Here is a 14,768-nt window from a genome sequence, read left to right as displayed (position 1 = left end):
GGTTTGTGATAGTCTTTATCAATGATATCTTGGTTTACTCCAAGTCTCAGTAGCAGCATAAGGAGCACTTGCGCGAGGTGTTGGATACCTTGAGGAAGGAGAGCTTGTACGCCAAGTTCTCCAAGTGCGAGTTCTGGTTGCGTGAGGTGCAGTTTCTTCGGCACCTTGTCAACCAAAATGGTATTTTGGTCGACCCGGCCAAAGTAGAGGCCGTGATGAGATGGGAGGTTCTGAAGTCTCCATCTGAGATTTGGAGTTTCCTTGGGTTAGCAGGCTATTGCCGGAGGTTCATTTAGGACTTCTCCAAGATAGCAGTACCCTTGACCCGGCTGACGAAGAAGGTCATTGTCTTTCGCTGGGGGCCTGAGCAGCAGGCAGCGTTTGAGACCTTGAGACAGAGATTATGCGAGGCACCGATCTTATCCCTGCCAGAGGGCGTAGAGGATTTTATAGTATATTTTGACACGTCCGTCTCGGGTTTGGGCGCGATATTGATGCAGAGGGGGCACGTTTATAGTATATCGCTTACGCCTCGAGGCAGCTGAAGCCCCACGAGGCAAACTACCCGACGCATGATCTAGAGTTGGGGGTGGTTGTTTTCGCCCTCAAGATTTGGCGGCATTACCTGTATGGGGTTCGTTGTACCATATACACAGACCACAAGAGTTTGAGGTACCTCATGGATCAGCCAAATCTGAATGTGAGGCAGCGTCGGTGGCTAGATGTGGTGAAGGATTACGACTGTGAGATCCTCTACCACCCGGGGAAGGCCAACGTTGTGGCCGATGCGCTCAGCCGCATGGCAGCCCCGATCAGAGACATTTGCATGAGGATGACGTTGGTGACTCCACTTTTGGAGCGGATCTGAGAGACACAAGTTGAGGGTATGAAGGAGGAGCACCGAAAGTGCGAGTGGATCATAGGCCAGGTGGCCTCGTTTGACTATCACATACATGCGCTGCTGACACTGCATGGGAGGGTCTGGGTTCCGTACTAGGGTGGAGTGCGGCATATTTTGATGGATAAGGCCCACAAGTCCAGGTTTTCCATCCATCCTGGAGCGATGAAGATGTATAGAGATCTTCGCCCTGACTACTGGTGGCCCTACATGAAGCAGGATGTAGCCTGGTACGTCGAGAGATGCCTGACCTGCAGGAAGGTCAAGACGGAGCACCAGAGACCTCACAGCAAGACGCGGTCGTTGGATATCCCTATGTGGAAGTGGGAGGACATTACTATGGATTTCATTATGAAGCTTCCCAGGACCGCACGGGGAGTGGATTTGATTTGGGTCATCGTGGATCGATTGACCAAGAGTGCCCATTTCATTCTGATCCAGGAGAGCATCTCGGCCGAGAAGTTGGTCGACATCTACATCAGAGAGGTAGTAGCTCGACACAGAGTGCCATTTTCCGTGATTTCAGATAGAGGTGTATGATTCAGTTCCAGATTCTGGAAGAAGTTTCACGACGAGCTGAGTACTCGTCTGCTTAGCATGGCCTTTCACCCGCAGATGGATGGTCAGAGCGAGCGGGCCATCCAGACTCTGGAGGATATGTTGCGGGCGTGCGTCCTAGACTTCGGTGGTAGCTGGGATACCTACCTTCCCTTGGCAGAGTTTTCCTACAATAACTGCTACCACGCGAGTATCGACCGTCCTCCCTTCGAGATGTTATACGCGAGGAAGTGCAGGACCCCGATATTCTGGGTTGAGGTTGGACAGAGGGTCATGGGGAGTACCGAGGTGGTACTCGAGATGATAGAGAGGATACAGCAGGTAAGGAGCATGCTTCATACTGCTCATAGTCGACAAATCTTGAGGACCCCGATATTCTGGGTTGAGGTTGGACAGAGGTAATGCCGCCAAATCTTGAGGGCGAAAACAACCACCCCCAACTCCAGATCATGCGTCGGGTAGTTCGCCTCGTGGGGCTTCAGCTGCCTCGAGGCGTAAGCGATATACTATAAACTTTATTATAAAATCCTTTAGGTAAAAGACAAAACAATCCAACTAGTCCAAATTATTATGCATGACTTATTAATTCATACCATATGAAATAATAACTAGTTATACTATCTTATAATTATTATTTTCATAAAACAATAATTATTCCCTAATTAAAATACAAGAATCGATATTATTTATTAATAATCATATTAATAATAAACACACAAAATGTGCAAACTTGATAAAGGTGTGACCTTATAGGATCATATATTATTAGCAATATCACTCCATAATGATTCTTGGGCATATAGATTCAACAAATCTGACCTTCGACCACTCGGGGCAAAAACTCGTCCGAAAAACGTTAGCCATATCTGCTAACCATCTCCTACTGGCAATGGGGTCCTTCTCCCCAAAGAACTCGGGAGCTCCACAAGTACGGAACTCACAGAATGAAAGAGTGTGATCTCCAACAATAGCCATAATATCAATACGGAACACGCCCCGATGCTCTTCCAAAATCTCCAAAATCCCCTCCTTGACCGTACAGAAAATCACCGGAGTCGGTCCAAAATACTGCGGGTAATCTCCGACGATATGAACTCCTGTATCCGCTCATCGATCGGCTCAGTACTTGCACCTGAGCCAAAACCAGAACCTGAACCCCATTCCTGTGTGCTCATCACCATTCTAAAAAATAACAAGCATGCAAATGATCAGAACATAACCATGAATCCTCATCCCACAGGCTTCCTAGATTCTCCAAGACTCTCCTTAATTCGAGTATGGATCCTGTGCTTTCAGTTGTATGGGCCCAATACTACCTTCCACACATATCCATACTTTCCTCAAGAATCATCCTGAATCCGCTAAGTAGCCTTCTTAAAATGATACTCCAAGTACTTGCTAAAACAACACAACTAAACCCACTGAAGCACTTCCCAGGCTTCCCTAGGTTTCCGAACTCACCCTGCCATCAGCTGCTGAAGAAATCCCCATAATGTCAGCTACCCACCTCATGAATACCATCACATACAACAAATCTTGGATAATCCTTCAAGTAAAAGACTCGTCCCTGCAACGGTTGGACTCAAACAAGAGCTGGGCAATAAGGTCAAGTCCACCACTCTAAGATTATTCAACCCTTTCCACATGTGACTTAACATATTCAATTAATAGTTAAATCACATCACTTAAGAGTTCCACAAATCACAAAGCAAGAAACATTCATGTAGTCCATAGAATAACCAAAGAACATTCAAGCTTACATACTACATCTCATGCTAGGAACTTCCACTTTCACTGTCGGTTGCCTTATGTATGCAAATTATACACAATACATGATCAAATAGACTGACGAATAAAAGACTCTACCCTAGGACCACAACCAGACAAGGAATAAGAAATAAGGCCTAATCATTCATTCTAGGGCTATATGATGCTAATCGTATATAATTTTTTAAAATGTACACTTAGCAATTACTAATACCAATACATATTCCCAATCTAGCATCCAATGCTTCCTAGGCTACAAGGCATCACATTTCAGGCCAATCTATCATGCAATTCCTAAAAGTATCCCTAGCCTTATCCTAGCATGCAAACATTCATATCATATAACATATCAACATGTATGGGTATTCTGGAAATCACTTACTTGAGCTCAGCTGATTGCACACATCACACCCCCTTTTATCTTTATAAAATCCTTTTTGAAATTTATTCCCTTTATAAAAATCTTTTTAGAAACTCATTTTCTTTCAAAAGATTATCAATTCCTCAGTTTGAGTTCAGATATACCTGAGAGTGTGCCTGAATCCCTCAAACCAAGGCTCTGATACCAACTTGTAACGTCCCACAACTTTGCGAGGTAAAAAATTTATTTTCAATCCAATCAAAACACCAATTATCTTTTTATTCAAACATTTAAAAGTATTACATAATAAAACAGTCATCAGAGTACAATCCCAAAATTATCACAATGCGTAAACATGGGTGGATGCGTTGCGATCACACAGAGTCCTTCCCTTTCGAACCGGAAGTACCTGAAACCATAACCATAAAAACTGTAAGCACAAATATTAGTGAGTTCCCCAAAAATACCACATGCCATACATACCATTGGGCCTAGCCTTCACATTGGGCCCAACCCTCCATAATAGGCCTAGCCCTACCAAACCAAAGGGCTCTTCCCGATCATAAAAATGAAAAAGTCACAAAGACAGTTAGCACCTACATAACATACAACTTCCTAAATGGAAAAAGACCATTTTACCCTTTTCTTACTTGGCCCAAACCAAGGTCCAGACCAAAAGCACAAAAAGCCCAAACTCTAATTGGCAACCCAAACCCCAGTATGGCCCAAGTTCCTATTTGGGCCCAATAACTATCATGAGACCAATACTAAGGAAGCCTACAGTCTATCCATGGCCCAAAGTCAGAAGTCCAATGTCCCAACAAGGCCCAAACTCTAAAAGGCCCAAGATAGCCATCCTGGGTAGTATGCCCTATGTACCAGAGACATATGCCCCGCGTACTCAACCATGAAGCACGATATACAAGTTGTTGATGCAAGATTACAACATTACGCTGAGCGTACCCCACGTACGCCCAACGTACTCATCAGAGACCCAAAATCAACATTAAGCTCTTAATGGGTTAAGTCAAGTTGTCCAAAACATAGATCTGATCCCGAGGCAATGTCTTAAACAATAAAGTTGCCAACTTTACTCTCTTACATGCCTTAATGGGACTCAACACTTAATAGGAGCTTAATAAAGGTCTTAATACTTGCACGGACCAAAATCCTCCATCAATTTTGCATTTTTATGAACATAGGACCTAAATGGAGCTTAGATCTAACATCCATTACTTCTGGAGTATATCAAAAGCTCATCTTTACTTCAAAAGACTCAAAAATGCCCAAGAAACACCATAAAGTAGATCTAACATAAATGATCATCAAGGTATGAGCTTTTTACCTTAAAAAACTTGCAAATGAGAAGGTAATCCTGGATCTACAAGCCATGGGTGTCTCAACCAGTTTGGGGGCTCTAAGCAAACCAAAAATTTGGGGCCCTTTGGCCTTTACTATACTTGTTGTATTTTCCTTTTCCTTTTTAAAGCCCATGATTAGTATATTTCTCTTAGACATGATTATTAATTATTTGATTAATAATAATAATGAACAATCACAAATACAACTACAAATGAACAAACAATAAACTTGGAGTAATGAATTATGGATTAATAGAAATACCTTATGCATTGAGAATAGAAGATAATGGAAAGCTCAAAACTAGAAACCTCAAATTCGTTCCAACCCTAATTCTATATTTTGTAATTAAAAGGAGAACATATCTATAATTTTTAAGGGAACTCAAACTTACAGGAATATTTTAACTCAAATCTATGCACAACTCAATACATAAATCAATGAACAAGCCACATAGAAATCAATCAATAACCAACATTTCTTAGCTTCAGGTTACATTCTCTACTTAGATGTGATGTAAAAACAGGGGAAATCAGGTTGCATGATATTATAATTAAAAAGAGAAACATAAAAATCAAGCAGCAAGCTAGCAACGCAAAAACTGAGTGGAAACACTAACTCAACAAAAATCATACAAAAACAAAGAAATCGAGCATTAATCAATGAACAAAAAACAATGGAAAATCATAAAATGGCAAAAATTAACCCAAATCGGCTATTACCCTAATAGATAATCAAATAATGGAAAAATCAAGTGAAAAAACTGATTGCACATACCTTGAATCAGTTGAATGAATCATCAAAGATTTTTCAAAAGAAGTTCATTAGAAAATTTGAGAATGGAAGGAAGAAGAACAATGAAAGTATTTCAACAATTAGCAGTTCATGCAGCTTTTCACTGTACATGAATCGAGATTGGAGAAGCCTAAATCGATAATCAGTCAATTGGCGACATCGAGAATGGAGAATAAAGGAAGAAGAAAAAGAGTCAGAACATCACTTTTGATTTTTAAGGAGGCGTGCGTATCGGTAATCAATGAATAGGGTTTGAGAAGAGAAGTATTGACATTGAGGTATTTGGATTAAGTGGGGCCCTAAGCCCTAACTTAACTCAATAACACATAGAGCCGACCCTGATACAAGCTCAAGCCACTCCTCCAAGTGTTCCTCTTCATCTTCTTCACCACAAAACACCCACAAATCACTTTTCTAGCTCAAATATCACCACAAGCTCTGAGGGTAAGAGGGTTTGGTGTTGAGTTAAGGAGCTTAAATATGGTCCAAGACCCTAAATTAGGGTTTGCATGAAATTGGAGTACGCCTTATGTACTCTTAGTACGCCCAGTGTACTCTTAGTGATGCCCGCGATCCTTCTCCCTAGTACGCCCAATGTACTCCCTATGTACCCCCCGCATACTAGGTTTAACCTTAAACCCACTAACTTCTGAATGCCATAACTTCTTGTTCTAAGTCCGTTTCTGACGATCCTCATATCTACAGAAAGGTAACAAGAAGCTCTACACTTCTATCAACTCATCCTTGCCTTAAAATTTCCCAAACTAAAGTCCAAAATTCATAAAAATCCCGAACTGATACATGACCAATATACCCCTTGGCTGCGAAACACAATCCGAACATCTGGATCATCTAATTTACATTACCCACACCCAACTGGGTCTAAATCTCTCTTTCCCAAAGGCCCTAATCTTTATGATAACCAATCTTCGAGTCACAACCCCAAATTAAGAAATGATTCGGAACAGAGTGTTACATTAGCGAGTACTTGGAGTACCGATTTGAGAAGGTGGCTTAAAGGATTCGGGAAAACTCCTGAGGAAAGTATGGATAGGTGTGGGAGGTAGTATTAGGCCCGTACTAGTGAAAGCACATGATCCATACTCGAATCAAGGGGAGTCACGGAGAATCTAGGAAGCTGGTGGATGAGGATTTTTGGGTATGTTCTGATTATTGTATGGTTGCTTTTCGGTATAGTGATGAGCACTCGTGGTGGAATATTTGGTTCAGGCTCAAGTGCTGGCATTGAGACGATTGATGATCGGATGTGGGTGTTCATCTCGTTTGAGATCACCCGCGGTATTTTGGAGCAAACACCTGTACTCTTCGGTTTGGCCGAAGAGGGATCATGGGGATTTTTCGATGAGCGTCTGGGAACGTTCCACACTGAGATTATGACTATTGTGGGGGCTCAGACTCTTTCCTTCTGCAAGTTCCGTGCATGTAGAGCTCCAGATTTCTTTGGGGGAAAAGGACCCCATTGCTAGTAGGAGGTGGTTAGAGGATATGGTGAAAGTTTTCTGGACGAGTTCCTTCCCCGAGGGGTCGAAGGTCATATTTGCTTCCTGTCTTCTGAAAGGTAGAGCTTGAGTGTAACATCCCGATTTTCAGGTATGAAATTAATTCCATTTATGCATGACCTTCCTTTGGAACACGGCGGGGTGAAGCCTCACCACGGCGTGTTGAGAACTTTTGGGCTGCGTATTTTCATGGACCAACATGGTGTGTTGGCGGCTGGTTGGGAAAACCCTAATTTTTAGGGTTTTGCACCCTATATAACCACCTTAAGTCCAAGAGCTGGCCTTTTATCAGCCTCTAATTTCCCCTAATCGACCATTGAAAACCCTAATCATCATTCCTTTTCATTTGTGAGCTAGTGTGGTGTTTTGGAGCCAAAGAAGGAAGAAGTTAGAAGAAGTAAGCAGAGATCCAACAAGCAAGCTCTCCCCTTTCAGTTTGGCACTCTTCTAGACTTTGGTAAGTGTCCAAGATCTGATTTTTATTCTTCCATGTTGCTAGATCTTTAATTTTGTCCCTTTAGCTTTTTGTTCTTGAAGGTTGGGATGGTTAGATCTGATAAAGTTGCAACTTTATGAATCTCCAGGTCTAGGTGACCTAGTAGAGTCTTGGATCTGACCTATAGTTAAGTTTTGATGCCATGCATAGAGATTAGATCATAAATCCCCATTTTAACCTAATATGGGTTCAATACATGAATTTCACATGCATGTATATAAAGCACCGACCTTTGGGATGGTTTTGGTGCTAGAATCTCTTTTGAAAAGGATAGGTTTCAGGCTTCAAGGATTAAGTACTTATTGGTTAATCCCTTGTATCTTCAAGCTTTATGTTTGAGTTTTGGACCCTTTTTGGTAGTCCCTATGGGTAAAGTTGGAAACTTTACCCTTCTAAATCTCATTTCGGTCAAGATCTGAGCTTTAGAGCCCTTGGAATCGAAGAAAGTAGTTGAATGTATTAAGCTGTTGGAACTCGGAAAAACGCGACGTCTTTTCAAGTCAACACAGTGTGTTGGCTGAGGTTTTCCCGATCGTTTGTTGCTGGCGCAACACGATGTGTTTGCAAGTCAACACGGCGTGTTGGGTCATTTGATGGAAATTAGTCATTTGATGGAAATTAGGTATCGAGTAGAGATTCTTATGGAAATTAGTCATTTGATGGAAATTAGGTATCGAGTAGAGAGCTGAGATTCGGAGTTGGGCCTCATCAGTTCTATTCGGTCTGCGGGGTGAGTTTTCCTCACTGTACTTACGGGTCGAAGGCACCAAGGCCGACCCTATGGATTGTTGATGTGCACAAAATACACCTATCAACTTTTAAATTTATAACCTAACAAACTTATACTAACTATGCACCTATAGGCACTGTACCTAGTCAAATTATAGTATAACTTGGGTAAGTCGGCTGTCGATCACAGGGAACAGTATTTAAATAATAAAATAATTACTAAAAGTCAAACTAAGAAAAACAACTAAAAGTGGGGGTTTTATCTGATTTTACAAGTTCAGAAAAACTTAAGCACTTAACTAAAAACGATTGTAATCAATATATTAAAAACACTTTCGTTTAGTTTCGAATCCACCTTTTCCTATGGTTAGGTCTTATTTATGGATTAATGAAGTTGGTTACCAAGTTATATGTAATTAGCAATTCAAGTCCAAATTTACTAATATTTTCACCAATTCATGAACTACCTTCTATGGTCATACACAAGCAAAACACGTATTAGTTATTCATTATATATGGGCTATGTAAGATTTATCTAAGCAAACATAATTATGGTCATAATTTATGTTCTCCAGCACAACTAAATTCAGTTACTTCAATCACTTATCTAAGATTGGGTCAATCCTAGCTCTAGCAATTCAATATTCACTAAATCACTAGGTGTCAAGTTCATGTAATTTAATAATCACTAAGCTACACAGAACATGAATTCAAGCAACTAAACAACCAAATATTAGCATGCTAGGTATTAACAATCAAACACAAGCACAACACCAACAAGTCAAATCCATAATTAATTAAACTAATCCATAAGTTGAAGCTTCATCTAGCTAAACAAGAGTTGCTAAATTCAGCTACTCATGGTAAAAATCAAACAAAAAAAACTCAATAGAGCACAATACCAACATGATCAAACCGAATAAATTGATGTTTTCGTCTAGATCTTTTCAAATCTTGAGCTCCAATCGTTTCCTCATCTTCTAAGGGTTTTCCAGAGGTTATTTTTCGTAATGCTTCTCCAGAAAGTCACCTCCCAGTCTCTCAATTTGTCATAATGTTCGGATATATATACTTGTCTAAAATCTTGCCACCACGACGTGGTAAAGGCACCACGTCGTGGTCCTCGTGTTTATCCCGTATTCCCCAAGCCAGCATCAAGAATCGCGAAGATTCCATTCACCACGTCAATCAGAGTTACGAGCCATGAGATATGGCCAAAATACTGAAGAGGGGTCAAGCTGTCCAACAACATCCTTCTTGTGTCTTCTTCTTGTCTAAGCTCTTCATTTTCGCTTCCAGCTTCCATATTGCTTTCGAGAATGTCTTTTACGCTACATAACAAATATTAAACATAATAAGTACCTTTTGTTCTATAATAAGCATAAATATAGCTAATAATATTAAGATATGATGTAAAATATATAGGTAGATATGCACATATCAATTGTTATCCTGGTTTATCGTATGATTGACAAATATAGTGATCGGTTAGATATGTATCCTAGTAAATAGGATGATGTTATGCTTAGTGTTCTCTAAGATCTGTCTGTTGGTTATTGGATGGTTATTTGTATGCTTGTATGTTATATATATATGTGTGAACACGATGTATGTGTGGTTGGGTTGAGGTCGTCCTGCTTTGTGCTAAAGGCCAACAGACCTAGGGCGTCCCAGATAGACTGCATGCCACGAGGGCGTACCAGTCATGCCAAAGGCCCAAAAAACGGTCCAAATAAGATGAAGGCCCGGTGCGGCGGTCCAGTCATGCTGAAGGTTCTGTGAGCGGTCCAGATGGGCTAAAGGCTCTATATGCATGTTGTTGTTGTTGTTGTTATGATTATTTTGTTAAGTTGGTACTTTGAGGGAAATCACTAAGCGTTGGGCTTACAGTTTTGGGTTATGTTTCAGGTACTTCATATGATCGCGGGAAGGCGAAGGCGTGATCGTGCACCTCCTCGTGTTTTGATTTATGATTTTTGGAAAATCTCTAATGTTAAACTTGTCTTGAAAACTATTTTGTAAACAATGATGAATTGTGGGTTGGTTTTAAAAGTTTAAAAAAAATTCATGAATTTTATGGGTGTTACATTGAGATCAGTAGGAGGAAGTAGATTTCGCTTTGGGAGGCGAAGCCAATGAGGTGATGAATTGGGATGAGTTTGTTACCCGACTCAGGGCGGAGTTTGCCCCCAACCATTGAGGTGCAGCAGTTGGCGAAGGAATTTCAGGACCTTCACCAGACGACTGAGACTGTGGCGAAGATCACCGCCCAGTTTAGGGAGAGAGCTCTTTTTGTCCCGCAGTATGTCACAGACGAAGAGATGAAGAAGACAAGATACCATGGTATGCAGTATGTCTAAACATGATCAAACCGAATAAATTGATGTTTTCGTCTAGATCTCTTCAAATCTTGAGCTCCAATCGTTTCCTCCTCTTCTAAGGGTTTTCTAGAGGTTATTTTTCGTAATGCTTCTCCAGAAAGTCACCTCCTAGTCTCTCAATTCGTCATAATGTTCGGATATATATACTTGTCTAAAATCTGGCCTCCACGACGTGGTAAAGGCACCAAGTCGTGGTCCTCGTGTTTATCTCGTATTCCCCAAGCCAGCATCAAGAATCGCGAAGATTCCATTCACCGCGTCGTGGTAGGATGTCCACGTCGTGGTGGCTGGAAATTTGACTTTTCTCAAAACACGAAAGTTGTCTGAAACTGTGTCTAGTTTTCAGATCATTTTGAATCACGTCAATCGGAGTTACGAGTCATGAGATATGGTCAAAATACTGACGAGGGGTCAATCTGTCCAACAACATCCTTCTTGTGTCTTCTTCTTGTCTAAGCTCTTCATTCCTGCTTCCAGCTTCCATATTGCTTCTGAGAATGTCTTTTACGCTACATAACAAATATTAAACATAATAAGTACCTTTTGTTCTATAATAAGCATAAATATAGCTAATAATATTAAGATATGATGTAAAATATATATGTCGATATTCACATATCAAAATACCCCACACTTATCTTTTTTGCTTGCCCCCAAGCAAAACTAATTTTTTAAGTCTAACTTTCATCACTAATATCACATAAGATAATCCATTTTGAACTCAACCATTATACCAAGACCTCAATGCGCATATTTGTGTCTAAGGTTTCTAAAAACTTCCCCAATCCTGGCTACTCACAATCTTTATAAACCTTCACCGCTTAGTTTATACGACACTCATTTCTGCAACCCTCCGAATCAATCCTCAGAAATCTTTCTTAACCTCAAGGTATTTTTGGTTAAGCTACCCAAGCATACATAATATAGAAAAATTACAACATTTGATACCATAATGGAGCTCTTTGGAATTCTTCACTTCTTTGAATAATTGATCTTTGATTTCTTTGAATTCACCACCTTTTTGTTTGATTTTTGGCATCTTCAATTTTTTGATTCTTCATAATTTTTGATATTTTGATCTTCATACTGTAATAGCTCCAAAATTCTTACATACTTTTTGGCAATTTCTCTTTTTTTTATATAACTCACTTTTTTCGCTCAAATCCTACACGCTTAAGCAAGGAAGCTTAACTTCAACATTTATTGGTTAGAGATATTAGTCTAAGTGCAATGACTACATAAGCTCTCCTGGATAGATTTCAGGTACACGGTGCAAAACTTATTATGCCATATAAACTACCAGATTACCTTTTCATAACTCATGATTTTTCACTAAGCCTTGGGAAGCCACAAATATACTATAACATATATTGGCTCAATTAAACATTTGAGCTCGCATCGGATCATCCCACGCAACACCAGCAACTTAAGTTTAAACTATTATCACTAGATTTAATTTGTAGATTATTATTTCAAACCTATTCCTAAAATTTTTATTTTTTCTAGCAATTTACTTTTTCTATCCCCTACCCTACACTTATTACATACAATGCCCTCATTGTATGCAAAAAAAATATAAAGAAATAAAAGGAAGAAAAAAGGAACAGACTCCCCTGGGATTGTAGTGGCGAGATCGAATTCTGAGACTTGTGTGGAAAGCTTAGACTTCTCGTATAATTGTTGGAAACAATACTTCTGGACCTTCTTCTTGTGAATGCAAATGTGTTAGATCAAATGAAATCAAAGAACCATTCTTGAAAAATGTGTTGAACCGCTGCCACGTCGTGGGAAAGCAACGCCACGTAGTGGTGTAGAAAGATTTAGTCGCGATTAAAATTTTTTCCACGACGTGTTGATGATGCCCATGTGGTGGTGTCTTCTCAGAGAATCTTCTAAGATTGAAACTTGTGGGCATCGACTCTATGTAATGTGTAAGACCATTCCCATTCTTATTTTCAGTAAATATGCTTCAAATTCTTTTCTCTTCATTATGTGGGAACCCCACACTTATTCAAAAACTTTTTCTTCAATTATGATCTTCAAAAATCGCACGACTTCTTCAAATTAAGCTCCTTCACTGCTTCACTTCTTTCATCACTACAAAATAAGATCAAGAACTAGAGAAACACATCATCATTCAGTTAAACAAAAAAAAACTAAAAAATAAAATTTTTAAACTAAAACAAATCAAAAGGAAATGAAAATGCAAACTCATAAAAATCGGGTTGCCTCCCAACAAGCGCTTCTTTTTGTGGAGTCGTGAGCCGGACTCCTTCCCACTCTACGTTGCGTCGGGTGGAAGTGTAACCTCCCCGTTCTCCATCATCTTGAGCCTTGTTCGTTTGTAGGCAACCCGTCTGTTGAATGCCTTTATTGAACTTTCTTGCATTGTTGGGTTGACATCTTCTTTATGTTTCCGCTTGGGTTCTTTCCTCATTCTTGTGTCTTTAGCTTTTGTCTTATCTCTTTTCGGGTTTTTCTTGTCAAAATGAGACTCATCACACTCTACTACTTTTTCTTCAATCGCCTCTGTTACTGGATTTGGTGGTCTTGTAAAAGCAAACACCTCAAACATCATTGGCGTTGACACTAGAGGTTTTGAATACTTCACTTCTTTTTCTAATTACTCTTCGGGTAAAGGCTCCTCCCATTCCTCCCACTCTTCTTCCTTCACGCGTTCAAATTCATCATACTTAAGGAAATTCATGTTTTCTTGTTTCACCAAATTTTCATTGGCACGGGATGGGAAAGGAAGAGGTGGTCGATATGGTTCAACAACAGAAAAATCATAATCTTTTTTTATTGCCCACGACGTGGCACTATTGTCTCCACGTCGTGGCGACTGGGCAGCTTTACGATACTCTTCTTCTTCTTTCGTTTTTACTTCGAGTGACTGATTAGAATCCTCTTCAAGGTCCTTCATATTCTCCAATTCATCTTCTTCTTTTGTATCAACGACCATGACTTGAGCCATAGGGATTGACTCGAATTTTCTTGAAAGTAAATTCAATAGCTTTTCTTGTACAAGTTTTGTTAATTGCCCAACTTGTGTGTGGATGCTCAAAATAGATGCTTGTTGAACTCTAAGTGTTGCATCATGTCTTTTTTCGCTAGCTTCCATGAATCAGAATAACATCGACTCGAGAGCATCTATCTTCTCGGATTGGACTCGTTCTAGTTTGTAGAGATTATGCTCTAGTTGTTGATATTTTGTCGTGTATTGAGCTCTCTTGTACTCCAAATCACAATCCTTAGTAGAATGGGGTCCTCCACAAGCTCCGCATCTAATAACTTGAATTGGTCCACCCAATTTTGTGATCTTTTCTTCCATTGCATCGAGCTTTGCAATAATTTCACTAATAGCATCTTGACCTCCATCTTTACTTGACTTTCCTCTAGTGAAATCCTCCTTTGAGTTGTGATACTCTCTTGAATGCTTAACGAGTTCTTCAATCAAAGCTTTATTTGTTGTCGGATTCTTCTTTGTCATGGGCCCTTGCGAGTCTAGAAGTTGACGAGTGCACACATTGACTCCATCATAAAATATCGAAATTTCTTGTTGCACATTGAAGCCATGTTGAGGGTAATGTCGTAACAATCTCTTTTAACGTTCCCAAGCTTTGTATATCGACTCCCCTTCTAATTGTTGAAAATTCTGGATATTTCTCTTAAGCTTTGCCACTTTTGAAGGAGGGACAGGAGCTGGTTTGCTAGCTTATTATTGGACTGATTTCCGGGTACACAAGTTCGGGAACTGGTTGATGAAATCGGTCTTAAAATCAGCCCATGTCGTGATTGCTCCAAAGGGAAGTGATTTTAACCATTCTTTTGCTTCACCCTTCAATGTGACTGGTAAACTTCGAAGCATCATCGCATCTTTACTCACGTTAGGTGCATTAAAATA

The 14,768-nt window shown here is 40.0% G+C and overlaps 1 non-coding gene across 1 annotated transcript; it reads left to right on the top strand.

Moving 5' to 3' along the window:
- Positions 1-14,433: 14,433 nt before the first annotated feature.
- Positions 14,434-14,540, top strand: LOC145168036 (small nucleolar RNA R71). The gene has a single exon (XR_013741631.1). It is a non-coding gene; the product is annotated as a small nucleolar RNA R71 (small nucleolar RNA).
- Positions 14,541-14,768: the final 228 nt, after the last annotated feature.

The sequence above is a fragment of the Lactuca virosa genome, chromosome 3, assembly GCF_052849685.1.
Source record: "Lactuca virosa cultivar CGN04683 chromosome 3, Lactuca_virosa_CGN04683_v6, whole genome shotgun sequence".
Classification (NCBI taxonomy): domain Eukaryota; kingdom Viridiplantae; phylum Streptophyta; class Magnoliopsida; order Asterales; family Asteraceae; genus Lactuca; species Lactuca virosa.
The sequence above is the reverse complement of the archived record's forward strand: the minus strand, read 5'-3'. Positions and strand labels throughout refer to the sequence as shown.